Genomic DNA, 8293 nt, shown 5'->3' on the forward strand with positions numbered 1-8293 from the left:
ACTGACATTCAAAGGGCTAGGCAAGCAAAGGGGTGGAGCTGCCGGTTGCGGTGCATCACATGCCATTGCGTGTTAGCTCAACAACGTTGGAACGGAACGCCATGGTTCTATGAATCGATGAACAGTCACACAACGTCACGTGCCGGCCACCAGCGCACCGTAAACCACTCACACAACGTCGCACGCAAGCCAGAGCACCGCAAACAACAAGCTCCGCCCATTCGCTTGTGTAGAACGGAAGCGAACAGGGAGCGTCCGCTTCGGTCACACGCCAGAAACTATACCCTGTCCCTTGCTTTTAAATGTGTAAAATGTATTTAAAAAATATTTTGAAAATGGCAAATCTACAAGCTCACAAGTAGGCAGAAATGTATAGGGCTTAATCTACAAAGTAACTAGTAACTAAAGTTTTCAAATGAGAACTAAAAAACATTGCATGGATGCACCTGGGACGTATACTCAGTGATGTATATCCCAAGGTCATCAGGGTTTCGGGTCTCGCAACATCATACCCCTCACTCAGGTGACCCAGCCGGGGTGATCAATTCCCAAGTTACGTCCCAGTAGCTATATACCCACGATCAGTCCCATTAGGGAAAGACAGGGTCACACAGTCCGCCGCTCCCGAACTAGTCTGCCGGAACTGGGAGGTCTGGTGTGTGGAAGGACTCTGTGGGTTGACTCCTGTCCGTGCTCCTCCTACGTCTCACCAGGTCCACTCCTGCTCTCACCAGGTGCAGCGCAGGACCTGTGCGTTGCACCAGACTCCCAGCCCCAGACACTTCATTCAGGAGTAATGAAGTGTTCCGCAGGCTCCACCGGCAGGGAAGCGGTGGTGCTGCAGGCTCCGCTTGCGGCTTGAATGGCCCTCCTAAAGGCCTTACCGGAAGTGCAGTGGCTCGTTAGATGCTGTTATCCATACATGTGGGCCTATGCAGTGGCTCGTTAGATGCTGTTATCCATACATGTGGGCCTATGCAGTGGCTCGTTAGATGCTGTTATCCATCCATACATGTGGGCCTATGCAGTGGCTCGTTAGACGCTGCTATCTATCCATACATGTGGGCCTATGCACTCGGGCACGTGAGAGGCTTCGAGAGTCGACAGATGTGAAAGGTGACAGAGTCGCCACTTTAGAGACGGATAGATGGCGAGCAGCGCGGTGACAAACATTTCATCCAATCATGCGCTCCATAGGAGCGCTGTCGTCAAGCTCCTGCCCGCTGGAGCGTGCTGGAGGCCGGGGCACGGATCTAGGTCAGCATCTCCCAACCTTTTCTTTCTGGATCATCAGGGCATTTTCAGAGCGATAACCGGAATGCTCGCCTTAAAACGCACTCACCCTCATTTTATTCCGCTGACCTCATGCCGGCCGCTTGCTGGGGACGGTTCTTGTATTATTGGTTTTACTGACGATATGTTTAGAAATAAGTTTAGGGTTAGGCATAGTTTTACTGGGGTTAAGTTTACTTAAGTATAGGAATAGCGTTTAGTTTTTGGCACCGATTTACTGATGTTAAGGTTAGGAATAAGGTTAGATTTAACCGTTTAAGCATAGTTTACTTATAGGTTACTTATAGGAATACCAGACTGAGCAGTTTGGCCAGCTCTACGCCCGGCCAGGATGACTGTTTTTTTAGGCGAGAGTTCTAGTATCATTCAGAGCATGTTTATTTTAACGATCAATCAATCGATTGGGTCCTCCGGCCCGGAACACAACTGACAATGATTTTATTTTATATTAATGTTATGATTAAATTCATTATTTGGGGGGGCCACTTGAAATATACCTATGGCCCACAGGTTGGGAATAATAATGGGATAATAATAATAATTCTGAATTAATTTGTGTGTTGTCAATTTGGAACAAGGTCAAAACATACAAAAAGAAAAAGAATCATTGACGTTGACATAAAAACATAGGGTTACACTTACACACCATAATAAAAAACATTTACTTTTGGTTTAGTCTTTCTGTCTTTATTTGCACAGTACAGAAAGCTGAGACGGAGACAGCCCTGGCAGGATTTGTTCTCATGTCAGACTAGCCACAGGAGAGGGGTGTGTGTGTGTGTGTGTGTGTGTGTGTGTGTGTGTGTGTGTGTGTGTGTGTGTGTGTGTGTGTGTGTGTGTGTGTGTGTGTGTGTGTGTGTGTGTGTGTGTGTGTGTGTGTGTGTGTGTGTGTGTGTGTGTGTGTGTGTGTGTGTGTGTGTGTGTGTGTGTGTGTGTGTGTAGGCTCTAAGGTAGTATATTAATGACATAGTAAAATGTTGAAAATGAGTGGTATTCCGCAATGGCTTTTTTTTATTTTGAACTTTCACTCTGAAACTGAAAGCTATGTATTTTTTTAATACCAGTCAGAACGTTGCATCCCTTCAGCGTATGGGACGTAGCTCCGCTACATGCACATGTGCGACCCATGATTCTGAACTACGTCCGTTTCTAGAAAACGACCTGCCCATGGTAACGCCTGCCTCGCCTGCCTCTGGTCTTCAGCGGGTCTCAAGACTGGATACATTTTGCACAAAGTTCTTAATTTGTCACTGCTGTTTGATCTGCAGCACTGATTAATGTAATTTATTTGTATGTGTAAACTTGAAACATTATTGTACTGTGAAAAGGTCCCTTTTCCCTTCATCTTTATCCTTTTTAGTATAATAGTATTAGTTTACTATAATCTGATTAATACACAATAATCAACACAAACACTTTATTTAGAACACACCCAAATCAAATCATATTACGGTGTACGTGTTCAGTCAATTATTCAAGCAAAGCAAACGGCATAAACAATATTAGTTTGCCTCTTCTACAAAAATAGAAGTTACAAGGCTGCATTCTGGAACGTCGTCTGTCACACGTGCCAAGCTGTCATTCTCTGTCCCTTGTTATTTCCCACCATGGAGTAACCTCGCGTTGCCAGTGTCACCTCACCACCAGACTATCCACCATAGCTTTGCTATCCACCTCGGAGGAAAGTCTGGTGAAGACCGGCAGTGTCGGTGGGCCAATCAGAGGCAGGCGAGGCGTTACCATGTCTAGAGACAGACTAGCCTCGGTCCCAGCCTTACGCATCTGCGAAGAGAAAAGCCTGGTCACAATATAAGGCATAGAGTGCATAGCCAGAAATGTCGGGCCGGATACGATATATTTAAACTAATTCACAACACTTGTTTCATACACAGAATTCTCAGTGTAAACAGATCCGCCAAAATCCCGTACGTACGTTTAGAATCATGTGTGCGTGACGCATGCACTGAGTTTGTTTGTTTACAACCAAGGTTCAAGGTTTTATTGTTTATTGTTACATCTTCTGTACAGGTACATAAGAGTAAAACTTATTTTTGTTTGTCTTCTTTACAGACAATGCAGCGGCATAGATAGCATAATATTCAAACAACAAAAAACACAGCAAGCAGAGCAAACAAAGAGTATGTTCTTTTCCCTGCCATTCTGCGGTCCTTTGTTGCTGGGAAACCCAACACTTCATATCACAGAGAGACGGGCAGCAAAGCTCGTGGCTCTAATGTTTTCAGATACATATTTTAGCGTGCTGATTAAGTTTAAAATGAGTAATACACTGTCTGAATGGCATCTTGAAAAAGAGATTAAAAACAGAGTAGTTCTGTAATCAAAACCAGCTGTGTTGGAAGAACGCGCAGCGATGGGAATAAACCAGGTGAATGAAATCAATACAGTCAGACACGTTGCATAATAATACCGTATATTCCTAAGAGAACTAAGTTTGACCTGAGATTACCTAAAGTGATACAAAGGGACGTCGTTATGAGGGGAGAGGGAGGAGGGTTATTATGAAGCACGATGAATTACACTCTGTGGTACGGGTCAGTATTTTGAGCTTCACAATAATGGCATGGTCATGGATGATTGTCTGTCTGTCTGCCGCACTCAAAGCAGTCTGTCTGTGTACGCTGCATTGTGAGTCGAAATTGCATAAGTGAGGGCCGTCTTATTGTTGGGATTTCATAAGGTGAGGCGATGGAGAGAACAGACACTGGGAGGAGTGAATGAACAACAGCCTGCTAAGAACAGGGCTGAGGTGGAGAGTTCCGGCTAAATAAGACAAACAAACATGAGTGTAGAGTAACAGGGGAGACTCCTGCCTGGGTGAAACGGTGAGAGTCAAACAATGGCATATTGTACATGTGCGACTACAGCACTATCTTTTAAATGACTTTTTCCCGTTCACATCACACCGATGGTTGTCAACCTTTTTGAGCTCTGGGCCTCTCTGGCACAGTGGTTCTCAAAACTTTAGTACACCCCAAGTTAATATGTATTTGTCTGCGGGCCGGACCCCCATGTGATAGCCTTTGAAACATTTTGAATATAGCAGATCTTTAAGCTAAAAATAAAACACATTGCAGCTTTTAAGATAGGCTATTTTCAAATAGAGAAGTTCAAATATATATATCTCACATTTTAAAACATTTTCAATGTTTTAACCTTGTTCCTTCTTTAGATTCCACGTATGTTGCACTTTATTTGATAATTAAAGACTGTGTAATCTGTTTGAAAATGTTTAAGTTTAAAAAAGTGCTCATTACTGTTATTATTACCGTCATTACAAGTACGCTCATTACTGTAATTGAGTAGCTTTTTTCTTGTAGCTTTTCAGTATATTCCAAAACCAGTAGTTGTACCGAAATCCTTTTTGGAAAGGCAAAGATTATAGAGACGCCTACAGTTATGCAGGATATTCCATTGAAGTTTGCTTTGAACCTGTTTTCCCTCTGAAGACAATCTTTCACAAAGCCGCCTTCTTTTTATATTATTTATTTCGATAGTTTAGTGAGGAGTGACAGGAAACATGGAGAGAGATAGAGTGACACGCAGCAAAGGCCGTCAGGCTCGGGAATCGAACCTGCAACTCGCTTTAACCACTAGGCCATTGGCGTGCAACAAAGCGTTCTTCGGCAGCACATTGGAGATCATCAGTGATTGGGAAAATATCCCAATCGTATCTAATGCAGCCGTTAGATGAAGAAGTAAGAGAACGGATACATGTTTCTTGTCAGCAGACACACTAAGATCATTAATTACTTTTACAAGTGCTATGGCCCAGCAGATGGCGTGATGCCACTGAAAGGAGAGATGCTTGTACATATGTCACGTCTGACCAACATTACTGTCTGTGTGATGATCCATGCTGGGACTTACTTATCCACTTGCTGTTAAAACGTTAATATAAAAGGTAAAATGCAATGACGTGACATGATATACAAGCATCTCTCCTTTCAGTGGTATCACGCCATCTGTGTGGGGGGCGCTCAGATCGGTCAGATCGGTCCATAGAGTATAGACGGTTACGACAACTCTGTTCACTTCATGGGGCCAGTCCAATGGCGGCTCTTCTACATAGACTTCTATTGGCTAATAGTGACAAAGTCCTGAAGTTGACGGAATGCATTGGAGTCTATGAGCTTTAATAGTGACAAACGAGTTACATGAACCACGTGACCGGGTTGTTTTCTGCCCCCTCAATGTCGTAACTCTGTCTTACACTATCGCTCTGAGATCGGTGAACCAATAGGATCCACCTCCTTGTACTCGCCAGCAACCGCCCCTCTAGACTAGAAACCACACCGGCTGGGGCAGGCTATACAGTCAGCAGGCTACGTCACAGCTGGCCAGGGCCGGCACCCGCCCCTCTAGACTAGAAACCACACCGGCTGGGGCAGGCTATACAGTCAGCAGGCTATACGTCACAGCTGGCCAGGGCCAGCCCAGCGTGTGAAACAACAGTACAGCAGGCTATACGTCACAGCTGGCCAGGGCCAGCCCAGTGTGTGAAACAACAGTACAGCAGGCTATACGTCACAGCTGGCCAGGGCCAGCCCAGTGTGTGAAACAACAGTACAGCAGGCTATACGTCACAGCTGGCCAGGGCCAGCCCAGTGTGTGAAACGACAGTACAGCAGGCTATACGTCACAGCGGGCCAGGGCCAGCCCAGTGTGTGAAACAACAGTACAGCAGGCTATACGTCACAGCTGGCCAGGGCCAGCCCAGTGTGTGAAACAACAAGACAGAACTGTGTGGTGTCGTCACCTCGTAGCCGGCCTGGACCACACAAAGTCCACCAAACACTCTCATTGATTTCTGAACAACTTCCTATTGTAAAGTACTTCATCTCTAAGTGGAAAGATAAAAGATAAAAGTGAATGTTAACACAGGCCTATTGCCTACACTGTGGCACGCAGGGGGGACAGCATAAGTACTATGCCTGCAGCTTGTGCAAAATAGCAGATCTGCCAGCTCACAATGTGAGCTTATAGATCTGCTATTTTCTAAAGATTTTAATACGTTTGAAACTTGAAATTGGTCATTCTGCATAATGACTACTTTTACTTGTTGTTTGTACTGTAATTTTGATATGAATCATTTTGAAAGATGCGAGTACCATTTCCACCACTGACATAAAGTATACACTTACTATTACTACACCATAGTGACTGCAGTGCTGTACCCATCCAGTCCCCATGGATAAATACAGCCTTATCTTATCTCATATCATCTCCAATCTGCTCATCTTCCTGCCCACCAGTTCACACATAAGGAACGGTTATTAATGCACATCCATCTGGCTGCACTATCAACACACACACACACACACACACACCTTCCCAGCTGACCAGATGCGTGGACCAGGCGGTCTGATAAACAAAACATATCGGAGGACATTACCAGCAGCACTGTGTTTGGTTAGTTGTACAGGCCGAGGAAAAGAGTGGAAAAAGCAGGGAACCGCATGGCCCCCTCTGGCCGGAGATTAGCCAATGACGGGCCTGGCCTTGCCCTTGCACTGTTGGAGAAGGTTAGACCTCCCGACGGTGCCCCAGAAAAGGGGGGTGTGTGTGTGTGGGTGTCCGTGCGTGCGTGCGTGCGTGCGTTCGTGCGTGCATGCCTGTATGTGTTCGTGCGTGCGTGCGTGCGTGCGTGATACGTTCATTGTGTGAGCTCTTCCTCTCAGGCCAGAAACGTGTTTGCTTTGCAATCTGAACACTTTGTGCAGATTCCTGGACCGTACACAAACGTGTTGAATCATTTTCCAAATTGTCATCTCTCCCTCTCTCTCTCCACTCATGGTGCCCCTCCCTCTCCCCACTGTTGTTGAAATTTTCTCATTCATCTTCCCGCCTCCTGTTGCAGACAGTGTTGCCATGTCCGCTTTCATAAGCTACTTTTATATATATATATATATATATATATATACTGTATATATATAATATATATATATACTGTATATATAGTAGTTGCGGCTTGCGGTGGGGGGGGGGGGGTGTTTCTTAATTATTTCTCTGCAAAGTATGAACATATTTGAATATGAATATGTTTGACTTTGTTCGTACCCACTCGTATACTCTGTGTATATAATGGCTGAGCCCCACAGCAGCTTTTAACGTTGATCCGGTTGCTATGCAACGCCTCCGTCACCACCAGCTATGGAACGTTACAACTGGTCTCCGTTTACCTCAGTTCAAAGCAGGATTTTCAAACCTCCATAAGTCGGAATCTACGAGAGTTGTCCTTGGTGGATCTTCAGCCAGGAGGTCGGATGTCATTTGTGACTTTGTACCGCATCGTTCCTGACATGTAAATGTTTCTGGCAAGAGGTAAACAGTGTGTGCTAATGCTAATGATAGCAAATCTTTACATGTGTCTACAACCGGGAGGAAACAGAGGCAGAGCAGCGACTGGGTGACAGCAGACTGCTGGGCGAGTGCTGGCGCTTTGGCATGGGGGGGTAAGATCTTAATTTTTGGGCCTGTTGAGAACTCTAGTTATCACCGGCTGCCGGGCACTGTAGGGACTGACGTCACTTCTCGCCCTCAGGCGTCTTACTGGTTTATATATTCAGATTTGTGTTGTTAAAATGTTTACAAAATATTCCACATTTGTCACATTTTGTTCCAGTTTTAGCAGCTCACAATGCCATTTTCAAATAGACGATGTATATAGCTTCAAAGTGTTCATGTGACCATTTGCTTCTTTTGGGCTTGTTTTCATAGACCTGGTTGATTATTTCTCTCGCTGAATCTGTCAACACTGGTTGCAGCGGCTGCTTGCTGTCATTATGGGATGGTTGAATGTGTCGAAATGCCGGTAACCTAACCGCTTTTAACATAGGCCTATATATTAACCCACAATATACTAACTGCATATCAAATGTTATTCTATTTACTTGCATAAAGGGGAATGTTTAGTGTTGTCATAATTACGCATTTACCTGGCAAACTGTAATTTAATTAGTTCATGAATCTATCAGCCACT

This window comes from Protomyctophum bolini, assembly GCF_963924005.1.
Source record: "Protomyctophum bolini genome assembly, chromosome: 9".
Taxonomy (NCBI): Eukaryota; Metazoa; Chordata; class Actinopteri; order Myctophiformes; family Myctophidae; genus Protomyctophum; species Protomyctophum bolini.